The sequence below is a fragment of the Tasmannia lanceolata genome, unplaced genomic scaffold (assembly GCF_043159265.1).
Source record: "Tasmannia lanceolata isolate RefF3 unplaced genomic scaffold, GAP_Taslan_0.1 ptg000012l, whole genome shotgun sequence".
In the NCBI taxonomy this organism is placed as follows: Eukaryota; Viridiplantae; Streptophyta; class Magnoliopsida; order Canellales; family Winteraceae; genus Tasmannia; species Tasmannia lanceolata.
The window spans coordinates 13,677,501-13,692,500 of NW_027518689.1; positions in this window are offsets into that span (position 1 = coordinate 13,677,501).

Below are 15,000 nucleotides of genomic sequence, written 5' to 3' on the forward strand. Positions count from 1 at the left end.
GCTAGTGCGCAAGGCTTGTGTGCAAGGCTAGTGCGATGGGCCAGTGCCCAAGGCTTGTGAGCAAGGCTTGTATGCATGGCTTGTGTGCAAGGCTTGTGTGCATGGCTTGTGCGCAAGGCTTGTGTCCAAGGCTTTTGTGCAAGGCTCGTGCGCAAGGCTAGTGTGAAAGGCTTGTGCGCATTGGCAGGTAGCCCACCACCATGCACGATCCAAATGCCACTCAAGCGACAACACGGTGCCAAGCCGGGCATGGTGTGCACTCAAAACCAATCAACGGACAGAGGTCATGCGTCATGGGGGGGATCTAGCAAGGCCATGGGGAAGGTCATGGAGGACCTTGGAAGCAAGCGCAAGACGAGAGCGAATCGAACAAGGGGCCTTGTGCCCATGGTCTTCGCAAGACTGCGTCCAAGGCGCCCGAAAGCCCAAGGGAACCCAAACCCGGCCGACACTTGCAATCGCACATGCTCTCTGCAACACACCATCAATGCCGCCCAACGGGGCCAGCACGAGCAGTCATCCGCGGTCCCCTGGCCCTGCGCACGTTTGTCTTTGAAACCGAGCATCAATGCCACAGAAAGTGCCGGGGCGCCAGCTGGAGCCATCATCCGCGTTGCCATGGCTCGCTTGGCCTTGGCTTGCCAGTCCCCGACACGAGCAATCGCGCATTTTCTTTGCAACCGACCATCAATGCCGCCCAACGAGGCCAGCACGAGCAGTCATCCGCGGTCCCCTGGCCCTGCGCACGTTTGTCTTTGAAACCGAGCATCAATGCCACAGAAAGTGCCGGGGCGCCAGCTGGAGCCATCATCCGACGTGCCATGGCTTTGGTCCCATGGTCTTCGCAACCGAGCATTCGTGACACCCGACGGGGCCAGGACACCAACCCTTCCGACACGAGCATTCGCGCATGTTCTTTGGCCACACAACGGCGCCAGCACGAGCAAAATCATCAGCGGTGCGGTGGCCTTGCACGGCCTTTTGTCTTTGGAACCAACCATCAGTGCCACGGGAAGTGCCGGAGTCCCGGCATCCGCGGTGCCAAGTCATTGCGCCCTTGGTCTCTGCAGCGGGGCATGCCGGGCACTCCCAACCATTGCAAGCAAGCAAGCAAGCAAGAAAGAAAGTAAGTAAGTAAGTATTACATATAGGGGCGGGACATGCGGGGAGATCTGCGAAACGTGCACTACGGGGCACACGCGTACCTACCGGGGCATACCGACCCCTATTGGGGCACACGTGTGCATATCGGGGCATACCGGGCCTATCAGGGCACACGCGTACATACCGGGGCATACCGAGCCCTACTGGGGCACACGTGCGCATATCGGGGCGTACCAAGCCTATCGGGGCATTCGCATGTATCCCAAGGCATACCGAGTCTATCCGGGCATACGCGTTCATACCGGGGCGTAACGGGCCTATCGGGGCATACTTGGGCATATCCGGGCAAAAAATGCCCAAAACTTGCGCAACCTTGGCAACCGTGGTCCATTCCTCTCTATATGCCTAGCCCTGGCAACCGTGGTCCATTCCTCACTATATGCCATGGCCTTGTGCCCATGGTCTTCACAAGACAGCATCCAAGGCGCCTATCCGGGCAAAAACGCCCTAACCCTTCCGACACGAGCATTCGCGCATGTTCTTTGGCCACACAACGGCGCCAGCACGAGCAAAATCATCAGCGGTGCGGTGGCCTTGCACGGCCTTTTGTCTTTGGAACCAACCATCAGTGCCACGGGAAGTGCCGGAGTCCCGGCATCCGCGGTGCCAAGTCATTGCGCCCTTGGTCTCTGCAGCGGGGCATGCCGGGCACTCCCAACCATTGCAAGCAAGCAAGCAAGCAAGAAAGAAAGTAAGTAAGTAAGTATTACATATAGGGGCGGGACATGCGGGGAGATCTGCGAAACGTGCACTACGGGGCACACGCGTACCTACCGGGGCATACCGACCCCTATTGGGGCACACGTGTGCATATCGGGGCATACCGGGCCTATCAGGGCACACGCGTACATACCGGGGCATACCGAGCCCTACTGGGGCACACGTGCGCATATCGGGGCGTACCAAGCCTATCGGGGCATACGCATGTATCCCAAGGCATACCGAGTCTATCCGGGCATACGCGTTCATACCGGGGCGTAACGGGCCTATCGGGGCATACTTGGGCATATCCGGGCAAAAAATGCCCAAAACTTGCGCAACCTTGGCAACCGTGGTCCATTCCTCTCTATATGCCTAGCCCTGGCAACCGTGGTCCATTCCTCACTATATGCCATGGCCTTGTGCCCATGGTCTTCACAAGACAGCATCCAAGGCGCCTATCCGGGCAAAAACGCCCTAACCCTTCCGACACGAGCATTCGCGCATGTTCTTTGGCCACACAACGGCGCCAGCACGAGCAAAATCATCAGCGGTGCGGTGGCCTTGCACGGCCTTTTGTCTTTGGAACCAACCATCAGTGCCACAGGAAGTGCCGGAGTCCCGGCATCCGCGGTGCCAAGTCATTGCGCCCTTGGTCTCTGCAGCGGGGCATGCCGGGCACTCCCAACCATTGCAAGCAAGCAAGCAAGCAAGAAAGAAAGAAAGTAAGTAAGTAAGTATTACATATAGGGGCGGGACATGCGGGGAGATCTGCGAAACGTGCACTACGGGGCACACGCGTACCTACCGGGGCATACCGACCCCTATTGGGGCACACGTGTGCATATCGGGGCATACCGGGCCTATCAGGGCACACGCGTACATACCGGGGCATACCGAGCCCTACTGGGGCACACGTGCGCATATCGGGGCGTACCAAGCCTATCGGGGCATTCGCATGTATCCCAAGGCATACCGAGTCTATCCGGGCATACGCGTTCATACCGGGGCGTAACGGGCCTATCGGGGCATACTTGGACATATCCGGGCAAAAAATGCCCAAAACTTGCGCAACCTTGGCAACCGTGGTCCATTCCTCTCTATATGCCTAGCCCTGGCAACCGTGGTCCATTCCTCACTATATGCCATGGCCTTGTGCCCATGGTCTTCACAAGACAGCATCCAAGGCGCCTGAAAGGCCAAGGGAGCCCAACCCAGCAATGCCCAGCCAAGGCCAGGCATTCCAGTGCCTACCCGGGCAAAGACGCCCAAAGCATGCCCCATTCCTTAGCCTATCCAGGCAAAAACGCCCGAAACCAGCCCATTCCAGTGCCTATCCGGGCAAAAACGCCCTAAACCTGCGCATTCCAGCGCCCCGCAGCATGCCACCCTCCTATAGGGTTTGCGCAACCAACCCGCCTAACCACCAGTGGCAACCAAAGGTGCTGTTAGCGACGACTTCTGAAGACGCAACGAGACGCGACGGGTTTGCGCCCAGACGCGACGAGACGATGCGGGATCTGCGCCCAACCATGCCTACACCCGCCGACTTGTTGCGGGAGCTGCTTGCCCAAGCATGCCTAGCGTGCAAGGCCTGCGTGCCCAAGGTCTGTGTGCAAGGCTAGTGCCCAAGGCTAGTGCGCAAGGCTAGTGCCCAAGGCTAGTGAGCAAGGCCTGGGTGCAAGGCTAGTGTGCAAGGCTTGTATGCAAGGCTAGTGTGCAAGGCTGCTGTGCAAGGCTTGTGGGCAAGGCTGGTGCGCAAGGCTAGTGCCCAAGGGTTGTGCCCAAGGCTAGTGCGCAAGGCTCGTGCCCAAGGCTAGTTCGCAAGGCTTGTGTGGAAGGCTAGTGCGATGGGCCAGTGCCCAAGGCTTGTGAGCAAGGCTTGTATGCATGGCTTGTGTGCAAGGCTTGTGTGCATGGCTTGTGCGCAAGGCTTGTGTCCAAGGCTTTTGTGCAAGGCTCGTGCGCAAGGCTAGTGTGCAAGGCTTGTGCGCATTGGCAGGTAGCCCACCACCATGCACGATCCAAATGCCACTCACGCGACAACACGGTGCCAAGCCGGGCATGGTGTGCACTCAAAACCAACCAACGGACAGAGGTCATGCGTCATGGGGGGGATCTAGCAAGGCCATGGGGAAGGTCATGGAGGACCTTGGAAGCAAGCGCAAGACGAGAGCGAATCGAACAAGGGGCCAGGACGGGGCCTTGTGCCCATGGTCTTCGCAAGACAGCGTCCAAGGCGCCCGAAAGCCCAAGGGAACCCAAACCCGGCCGACACTTGCAATCGCACATGCTCTCTGCAACACACCATCAATGCCGCCCAACGGGGCCAGCACGAGCAGTCATCCGCGGTCCCCTGGCCCTGCGCACGTTTGTCTTTGAAACCGAGCATCAATGCCACAGAAAGTGCCGGGGCGCCAGCTGGAGCCATCATCCGCGTTGCCATGGCTCGCTTGGCCTTGGCTTGTGATTGAGAAATTAAATAACCGCAAGTGCACGGATCGTGTAAATACGGGTCGAACTCAAGGAAGAGAAATCTAGTTGTCAATCCTATTCTTGTACCGATTAGAATACTAGCTATGATATACTGTTGCCTGGCAAAATCTCAGGATTTCCGTGGACTTAGACCTCGGAGCCAACACTATATATAAGCGTGTATTCTATTCAATCTAAGAATCAAATTCAACTACGATCTTGATTTGGAAATCTTAATTTAGGCAAAGTGTACCAAATTTTAATGATCTCTATTAACTACTTATCTAATTTAATTAGAAAACTAAATTCTAAGGGCTTAAGTAAATTGAAAAATTGCAAAAGTAATTTAGAATAGTGAAAAACCTTAATTCAATATAAAAGATTACTTAGGGTTAGAATCCACCATGGGTTCGGATTAAATTGATTAATTAAAACAACTCTTGAATTGGGTTGAAAATTCGATTAACTAGTCAATAAGGAATAAGATCAAAGGGATGTCATTCCTTATAAGTAATTAATCAAATCCACTTTCCAATTTACATTGATTATATAGAACTTTATATTTGTTAATCAACAATCATTCATACGAAAGGGGAAAGCCAATGGCATGAATGATTGGGATTTTCCAAACACAAAATCCTACACAATTTTTCAATTGAGTAGATTGATTTAATTGTAATTATTTCTCCTTCCCCATAGTTTCAACTAAACCCTAAGTAAATAGGATTTAGTTACTCATGAAGAAGGGAAGAAAAACAAAAATAAACGAGATAGATGGGAGAAGAATTGCCATATAGAACTTGAAAGAAAATTAAACAAAAACTAATTACTTCTTCACTAACTTGAATTGAAACAAAATTACATCAAATTGAACTTAAAATAAATAACAAAAATTAAATAGAACTTAGTCTTTTTCTCCTCCAACTTTGGTTGCATCTTCCTCCTTCAAGCTTTAATGTCACCTTGAGTTTGAATGGTGGATGATGATGCCTTGGATTGAGAGTTGAAAAGAAAAAGAAAAAGAAAGAACAAGAAAACCTAAGGGAGAGAGCTTGAGAGTAGTGGAGAGAAAAAGAGAAAATAGAGTGAGGAAAGCATGGGAGAGCAAGAGAACTTTTTTTAACAAGAGGGCATAGGGAGAATATGTAAGAGATAAGGGTGATAGAGAGGAGAGTTCTTTTTTATTCTTTACACCAATATATGGAGGGAATCTCTTTCTATTTACAAGCCCCAAGGAAGTTCACAAAAATAACTTGGCATCTTTGAAATTTTAGCAACTTCCACCTTGTGTGTATAATTTCAGCAACTTTGTACCTTGTCTTGGTAATTTGGGCCATTTTTGTTGACTTTTTCCTCTTCTCTTACGTAGAAATGGGTGGGAATTTAGCAACTTTCTCTCATTCTTCATGGTGGGCCCAACCTATATTAAATGTGCAAACAAGTAAAACAAGTTAGTAAGTGGGTCCCATTTGCATTATATAACATATAAGACAAGCTATTTTTGAATCCAAAACCGTGGAATGCTATTTTTAATCTTCAAGTGGGTCCCACAAATGCATGTATAGCAATTAGGAAGTTGCTATTTCTTTCAAAAGGAAACGTGGGTTGTAGAGAGTTTTGCATGTATTTGGTAATTTCCAAACTGTAAATGGGTCCCACTATTGTTGTAACACAATATGGCAATTGCCAAAGTTGAGGGCTGCTTGTTGATGATATCCACACTCCTTGTTTATTTTATACTCGCACCCCATTCTAATATTAAAAGTTTCTGCCTTGGAGCACGCTGGATTTGCAAACATCGTTAGAATAACGTGGGGCCCACCATGAATATAAGGAAACTGATATTTACGCCCCCTTTGCATGTGCTTTCGAAAATCCCATCTCAATAGAACTGTACGTGCATGCATGTACTCATATAAGAATCCAATGGAAAATTTAGTTGCCCTTTCCATCTACTGCCACAAAGAACCTTCTTTAAATATAATATGTGAGTTGAGAAAGTAGGCCCCAATACATATACGGATATTTCTTCAAATTCGAACCATCTCTTTCTTAGTGCAATTCCTATTTAAGATATTTGGTTATTCTCTAAATGGCAAAACTGCCCCTCCATCATATATATGTCCAAAAATCCCATAAGCAACTTCCATATGATGATGTGACCGTCCATTTATTTAAAACCCCCTTCCATGCAGAGAGGCTATGCCCCTTAATCGTTTCTACAAGGCAATCTGAACTGTTCATTGGATGGTCCATAAATAGATCCCTTGGATTATTTCCGTAAGATGATCCAAACCGCTCATTATGTTGGGCTACAAGATAAATTAATGACGCACCTCACCCATTGTCGTATGATGATCTAAACCGTACAAATGATGGGCGATAATATAGAGTGGTTGCACCCCTAATTCATCTTCGTAGAACGATCCACACCGCCCATTTAAAAGTACCCAAATTGGTTTTCATAGGACAATCCAACCGTCCAATTTGTTGGCTGCAAGGTAAATATGATTGTGCCCTTTTGAATAATTCCAAAGAACAATCTAGACCATCCAAATATTAGTGATAAAAACTACTTTTAGGGGCCACTTGTTCGCTAATCCAAACCATCTAGACTATGAGCTTTGACGGACTTTTCCCAAACCATTTCTATTGGATGATCTAAACTATTCATTTAATGGGCCGTGATGGTAATCAAGTGCACCCTCTAAATCATTTCCATAGCTGATCCGAGCCATCCAATTTAATGGTCCACCATGTAACTTGATTGCTTCCCTTAAATAACTCCAATAAGGTAATCTGAACCGTTAAATTCAACCCAGTTAGAGCATCTTGAACTCGGCCACCAAAGTATCTTGAAATTTTAGATTTTCTTGAAAATTGATTGTTTTCCTTAGGAATTTCATCTCCTTAGCTCTATTTTCCGTGAAAATCCATAAATAACCCTGCAACACCAGAAACACACAAAATACATTAGTAGCACCGCTTTAATTATCAAATATGCATGCTTTTTACACCTACAATTCACACATAAATGTGCTCATCAGATTCCCCCATACTTAAGTTTTGCTTGTCCTCAAGCAAACAAAAAGAAAAACTAAAACAAACACAAAAACTAAATAAAAATAGAATCCTAACTCACTTTCGTAGGAATCACGATTGCACTTAGCGCGTGCAACAAGCCTTTAAACCCCCAGGTTACCCTAGTGGACGAGTTGTGTCTCGTGAGTGTTTGCAGTGAATATACACACAAAATTCTAAAAATAAACTTTTCTTTTTAAATCTCACTATAGAATAAAGCCAAAAATTTCTAATCCTTTTTATTTGTTTGATAAATTACTCAAAATAGAAGAACAAGAATACCCCCATACTTAAACTTTGCATCCTATCCCAAGTTGAAAAAATTAGAAAAATATTTTAATCAAGGAATCCTCTTTTGAATTTGTCATACTTTGCTCGCTTAAACTTGCCTCTAATGTAATCGTACCATAAAAGAAATTTGATTCTGAAACTTCGTAGAAAACTTACAAATTTATATGGTCCACCATACTTTCAACTTTTCCCATAGTTTCTAAGAATAGAACTCATTTTTTTTTTTGTAATCCTCTACTGCTTTTGGCGTGAATGACATGCAGGGCATGCACCAGACACCCAGGCTACTAAGCAGTGTCCGACTAATCTTTGATTTGCATATGTCATAGACATTGATGCATATGAGTTCAAGCTTTACTTTTGATTACGTGCAATGCTTTGATTTATTAAGCTTTCTAATTGACCCATGTATGGAGTTTTCAGTCAGTTGCTCTAAAGCCAGTTGGCTTTAAGGAACTAGGCATAAAAACCCTTCAGACTTAATAGCTCAAGTCAACAAGGCTACAAATCAAAACTATAATCAAGAAGCAAACTTTCTAACAAATCATTCTTTCTTTCTTTTGTTTCAACCTTTCTTTCCTTTTTATCCATACCATATAAAAAGCAAGTTTCTATTTCTATTTCTTATTCAAATCCTTTTAAAAAGAAAGATTCCAAAAGAAAACAAAACTAAGAAAGGAAAGTATTCTTTCTAATTTTTCAAATTCCAAAATTAAAATATCCACTAACTTTATTTCTTAAAATAAGAGAACAACTTTCTTTCTAAGAATACCAAGTTCTTTCTAATTTGCGAAAAATTACCAAAAATAAAAAGAAAGGAAATTTTCTAACTTTAACTATAGAAAAGATTAGAAAAGAAAGTTTCTAAAAGCTACCCCCCATACTTGAATCATGCAGTGTCCTCAATGCATGCGAAAATAGAAACAAGGACAATAAAGAGAAGAGAGGGGCGTACCTTTTTCTTTTAAGAGAGATTTGAATAAAGAGGCTCATGAAGATCCATGACCTCTTCTAAATTAGATCTTGGTAACTCAACAAAGGACTTCAATCTGAGTAAATGAAACTTGTCCTTCCAAGTAGAGTCCTTATTTTCTTTTAAAAAATTAATTAACTCTTCTTCTTGGGTCGAGTTTAAGTCCATTTTGATTGTCACAGGAGATGTGCAAGTCTTACCCAAATATGCTTTTCTTAAATTTGAATGCAAAGGCGGCAAATTTAACTGTGGGGCCTTTTTGGGTGGAGGCTTGGAAAGGGGCGGAGATAGGGATGCTCCAAATTCTATTTGTTGGATGCTAAGGTCATCAGAAAAGGAGTCCCCTATATCTCTTGCATTCTCCAAGCCTTCTTCATCCAGAGCTTCTTCAAATCCTGCATTCAAAATATTTTCACAATTAGTCTCAGGAGAGGAGTGCAACATATTAATTTCTTCTTGTAAATTAGGTTGCTTACCTAATCTAAAAACATTAAAGTCCATGGAAGCATTCCCAAAAGTTAATTTCATTAAACCATTTCTACAATCAATTAAGGCGTTGCTCGTAGCAAGGAAAGGCCTACCAAGAATTATAGGAATTTGATCCTTGATATTAGCAACGGGCTCAGTTTCTAGCACAATGAAATCTACAGGAAATAAGAACTCTCCTACTTTAACTAGGACATCCTCAACCATCCCTTTCGGTTTCTTCATTGATCTATCCGCCAACTGAAGAGTGACGGTGGTGGGTTTGAGTTCTCCTAATCCTAATTGTTTAAAAACAGAAAGAGGTAATAAATTCACACTGGCCCCTAAATCTAAAAGAGCATGATTAATATGAGTATTTCCAATAGTGCATGCAATGGTAGGACATCCCGGGTCCTTGTACTTAGCCACCATCTGTTGAGACAAGATGGAACTAATGTTTGCAGCCAAGAATGCCTTCTTGGGTACATTAGACTTGCGCTTTTGTGTGCACAAGTCTTTTAAAACTTTGGCATAAGTCGGGACTTCGGAAATCGCATCTAACAATGGAATATTAATTTGCACTTGTTTAAACATATTTAAAATTTTCTCCTTAGCAGCCACATTTTTATTATTAGCAAGTCTCCTTGGAAAAGGAGCTTTAGGCACATACTCTTTTTCAGGTGGAGAAACTGCCTGCTCTGTACTTACCTGTTCGGGCTCTTCTTCGGAACCAATGGAGGATGACTCTTTACTTACCTTAAGTGGAGATTCTTGAGCATCTTTAGAAGGTTCGGATCTGCCCTCCTCCCTTTGATATTCTCTGCCACTCCTTAAAGCAAATACAGTGTTACAGTGATCGGAGGGCTCCTGCTGCGGCAAGTTTGGTTGCATGGCATTCAACTGATTTACCTGTGGTTGTTGATTCCCATTTATGGCCACATTCCTTGGATTAGGAACTGGTTGACTTGGCATCTTCCCCTTTTCCCTTTCATGCAAGGCCATGGCAAGTTGGGAGATTTGTTTCTCCATATTGTGTTGGCTTGTCATGAAAGTGCTAGTGAGAAGTTCTATGCTCTTTTCTAAGGAAGTTATGCGTGCCGACTCCCCTTGTTTTGGAAAACCCGGTGGTTGCTGATTTGAAACATTATTTAAAATTGGGTTTTGAAAAGGTGGAGGTGTGGTTAGGGGTGGTCGAACATTCATAGAAGGGAAGGTGGGCCTAGGTTGGCCAAATTGGCCTTGACCTTGGAAATTTGATGGCCCTCCTTGATAATTCCCTTGATTCCAAGAAAAGTTGGGATGATTCCTCCATCCCGGATTATATGTGCTACTATATGGATTATTTAAAAACAAGGCACTTGCATTTTCATTAGAATTACCAAATTTAGCAAGAGTTGGGCACTCTTCCATGACATGGTCCGTGGCTTGACACCAATTGCACATAGGAACACTATGTGCAATTTGATGGACCTGTGAAGGTCCCTTAACCACTATGGCTTCTAGCCTTTTGATAAGAATATCTAGGTGAGCCTCTTTAGCTACAGTACCCTCAATGAAACCCTTACCAATGGCTCTTTCACTCTCTTGAGTTGATTCCCACTCACGAGTCTTTTCAGCTAATTCAATTAAAAAATTCCAAGCATCATTTTCATCCGTATATGATGTAAATCCTGTTGGGCACATAGATTCTAACAACTGCTTGGTTTGATAGTCAATACCCTCATAAATAATTTGGCATAAATGCCAAGTGTCAAGTCCGTGGTGAGGGCACTCTTGGAGAAGATCCTTAAACCTCTCCATGAACTTGGAAAAAGACTCATGGGGTTTTTTGCCTAAACTGAAGAATGTCATTCCTTAGTTTATTCGTTTTATGCATAGGAAAGAACTTTTTAAGAAAGGCAACAGTGAATTCTTCCCAAGTAGTGATAGAATTGGTGGGAAGACCATAGAGCCATTTCTTAGCCCCATCCTTGAGTGAAAAAGTGATAAATCTAAGCTTTACCGCATCATCTGAGAGTTGCTGCATTTTAATGAGGACACACACTTCCTCAAACTCCCTAAGAAATAGATAGGCATCCTCAGAAGGTAGCCCATGAAAATGAGGTAACATGGTGATGAATTGGGATTTGAGTTCAAAATTATTTCCCTGCACAGCAGGCAGACGTATGCATGAAGGTTGCGCGGTTCGGGCCGGATAGAAGCGATCGCGCAAACTCTTGGGTGTCTCTTGTTCTTCCGCCATGACTACTTGATTTGGATTTGGTGCGATGTCTTCCGCCGTCTCTAACCGGTTTGATCTTTCTAGTCGATTGGCCGAGTTCCGCACCCAACCTTCACTCATAAACACAAGAAAACCAAGTAAGAGAGATGGATAGGCAAGAAACCAAAAATATAACTAAACTAAAAATAACTACTAATCTAACACTTCGAATAATTAAGATTCTAATGCAACTCTCTTCCCCGGCAGCGGCGCCAAAAACTTGATTGAGAAATTAAATAACCGCAAGTGCACGGATCGTGTAAATACGGGTCGAACTCAAGGAAGAGAAATCTAGTTGTCAATCCTATTCTTGTACCGATTAGAATACTAGCTATGATATACTGTTGCCTGGCAAAATCTCAGGATTTCCGTGGACTTAGACCTCGGAGCCAACACTATATATAAGCGTGTATTCTATTCAATCTAAGAATCAAATTCAACTACGATCTTGATTTGGAAATCTTAATTTAGGCAAAGTGTACCAAATTTTAATGATCTCTATTAACTACTTATCTAATTTAATTAGAAAACTAAATTCTAAGGGCTTAAGTAAATTGAAAAATTGCAAAAGTAATTTAGAATAGTGAAAAACCTTAATTCAATATAAAAGATTACTTAGGGTTAGAATCCACCATGGGTTCGGATTAAATTGATTAATTAAAACAACTCTTGAATTGGGTTGAAAATTCGATTAACTAGTCAATAAGGAATAAGATCAAAGGGATGTCATTCCTTATAAGTAATTAATCAAATCCACTTTCCAATTTACATTGATTATATAGAACTTTATATTTGTTAATCAACAATCATTCATACGAAAGGGGAAAGCCAATGGCATGAATGATTGGGATTTTCCAAACACAAAATCCTACACAATTTTTCAATTGAGTAGATTGATTTAATTGTAATTATTTCTCCTTCCCCATAGTTTCAACTAAACCCTAAGTAAATAGGATTTAGTTACTCATGAAGAAGGGAAGAAAAACAAAAATAAACGAGATAGATGGGAGAAGAATTGCCATATAGAACTTGAAAGAAAATTAAACAAAAACTAATTACTTCTTCACTAACTTGAATTGAAACAAAATTACATCAAATTGAACTTAAAATAAATAACAAAAATTAAATAGAACTTAGTCTTTTTCTCCTCCAACTTTGGTTGCATCTTCCTCCTTCAAGCTTTAATGTCACCTTGAGTTTGAATGGTGGATGATGATGCCTTGGATTGAGAGTTGAAAAGAAAAAGAAAAAGAAAGAACAAGAAAACCTAAGGGAGAGAGCTTGAGAGTAGTGGAGAGAAAAAGAGAAAATAGAGTGAGGAAAGCATGGGAGAGCAAGAGAACTTTTTTTAACAAGAGGGCATAGGGAGAATATGTAAGAGATAAGGGTGATAGAGAGGAGAGTTCTTTTTTATTCTTTACACCAATATATGGAGGGAATCTCTTTCTATTTACAAGCCCCAAGGAAGTTCACAAAAATAACTTGGCATCTTTGAAATTTTAGCAACTTCCACCTTGTGTGTATAATTTCAGCAACTTTGTACCTTGTCTTGGTAATTTGGGCCATTTTTGTTGACTTTTTCCTCTTCTCTTACGTAGAAATGGGTGGGAATTTAGCAACTTTCTCTCATTCTTCATGGTGGGCCCAACCTATATTAAATGTGCAAACAAGTAAAACAAGTTAGTAAGTGGGTCCCATTTGCATTATATAACATATAAGACAAGCTATTTTTGAATCCAAAACCGTGGAATGCTATTTTTAATCTTCAAGTGGGTCCCACAAATGCATGTATAGCAATTAGGAAGTTGCTATTTCTTTCAAAAGGAAACGTGGGTTGTAGAGAGTTTTGCATGTATTTGGTAATTTCCAAACTGTAAATGGGTCCCACTATTGTTGTAACACAATATGGCAATTGCCAAAGTTGAGGGCTGCTTGTTGATGATATCCACACTCCTTGTTTATTTTATACTCGCACCCCATTCTAATATTAAAAGTTTCTGCCTTGGAGCACGCTGGATTTGCAAACATCGTTAGAATAACGTGGGGCCAACCATGAATATAAGGAAACTGATATTTACGCCCCCTTTGCATGTGCTTTCGAAAATCCCATCTCAATAGAACTGTACGTGCATGCATGTACTCATATAAGAATCCAATGGAAAATTTAGTTGCCCTTTCCATCTACTGCCACAAAGAACCTTCTTTAAATATAATATGTGAGTTGAGAAAGTAGGCCCCAATACATATACGGATATTTCTTCAAATTCGAACCATCTCTTTCTTAGTGCAATTCCTATTTAAGATATTTGGTTATTCTCTAAATGGCAAAACTGCCCCTCCATCATATATATGTCCAAAAATCCCATAAGCAACTTCCATATGATGATGTGACCGTCCATTTATTTAAAACCCCCTTCCATGCAGAGAGGCTATGCCCCTTAATCGTTTCTACAAGGCAATCTGAACTGTTCATTGGATGGTCCATAAATAGATCCCTTGGATTATTTCCGTAAGATGATCCAAACCGCTCATTATGTTGGGCTACAAGATAAATTAATGACGCACCTCACCCATTGTCGTATGATGATCTAAACCGTACAAATGATGGGCGATAATATAGAGTGGTTGCACCCCTAATTCATCTTCGTAGAACGATCCACACCGCCCATTTAAAAGTACCCAAATTGGTTTTCATAGGACAATCCAACCGTCCAATTTGTTGGCTGCAAGGTAAATATGATTGTGCCCTTTTGAATAATTCCAAAGAACAATCTAGACCATCCAAATATTAGTGATAAAAACTACTTTTAGGGGCCACTTGTTCGCTAATCCAAACCATCTAGACTATGAGCTTTGACGGACTTTTCCCAAACCATTTCTATTGGATGATCTAAACTATTCATTTAATGGGCCGTGATGGTAATCAAGTGCACCCTCTAAATCATTTCCATAGCTGATCCGAGCCATCCAATTTAATGGTCCACCATGTAACTTGATTGCTTCCCTTAAATAACTCCAATAAGGTAATCTGAACCGTTAAATTCAACCCAGTTAGAGCATCTTGAACTCGGCCACCAAAGTATCTTGAAATTTTAGATTTTCTTGAAAATTGATTGTTTTCCTTAGGAATTTCATCTCCTTAGCTCTATTTTCCGTGAAAATCCATAAATAACCCTGCAACACCAGAAACACACAAAATACATTAGTAGCACCGCTTTAATTATCAAATATGCATGCTTTTTACACCTACAATTCACACATAAATGTGCTCATCAGCTTGCCAGGCCCCGACACGAGCAATCGCGCATTTTGTTTGCAACCGACCATCAATGCCGCCCAACGGGGCCAGCACGAGCAGTCATCCGCGGTCCCCTGGCCCTGCGAACGTTTGTCTTTGAAACCGAGCATCAATGCCACAGAAAGTTGCGGGGCGCCAGCTGGAGCCATCATCCGCGTTGCCATGGCTCGCTTGGCCTTGGCTTGCCAGTCCCCGACATGAGCAATCGCGCATTTTCTTTGCAACCGACCATCAATGCCGCCCAACGAGGCCAGCACGAGCAGTCATCCGCGGTCCCCTGGCCCTGCGCACGTT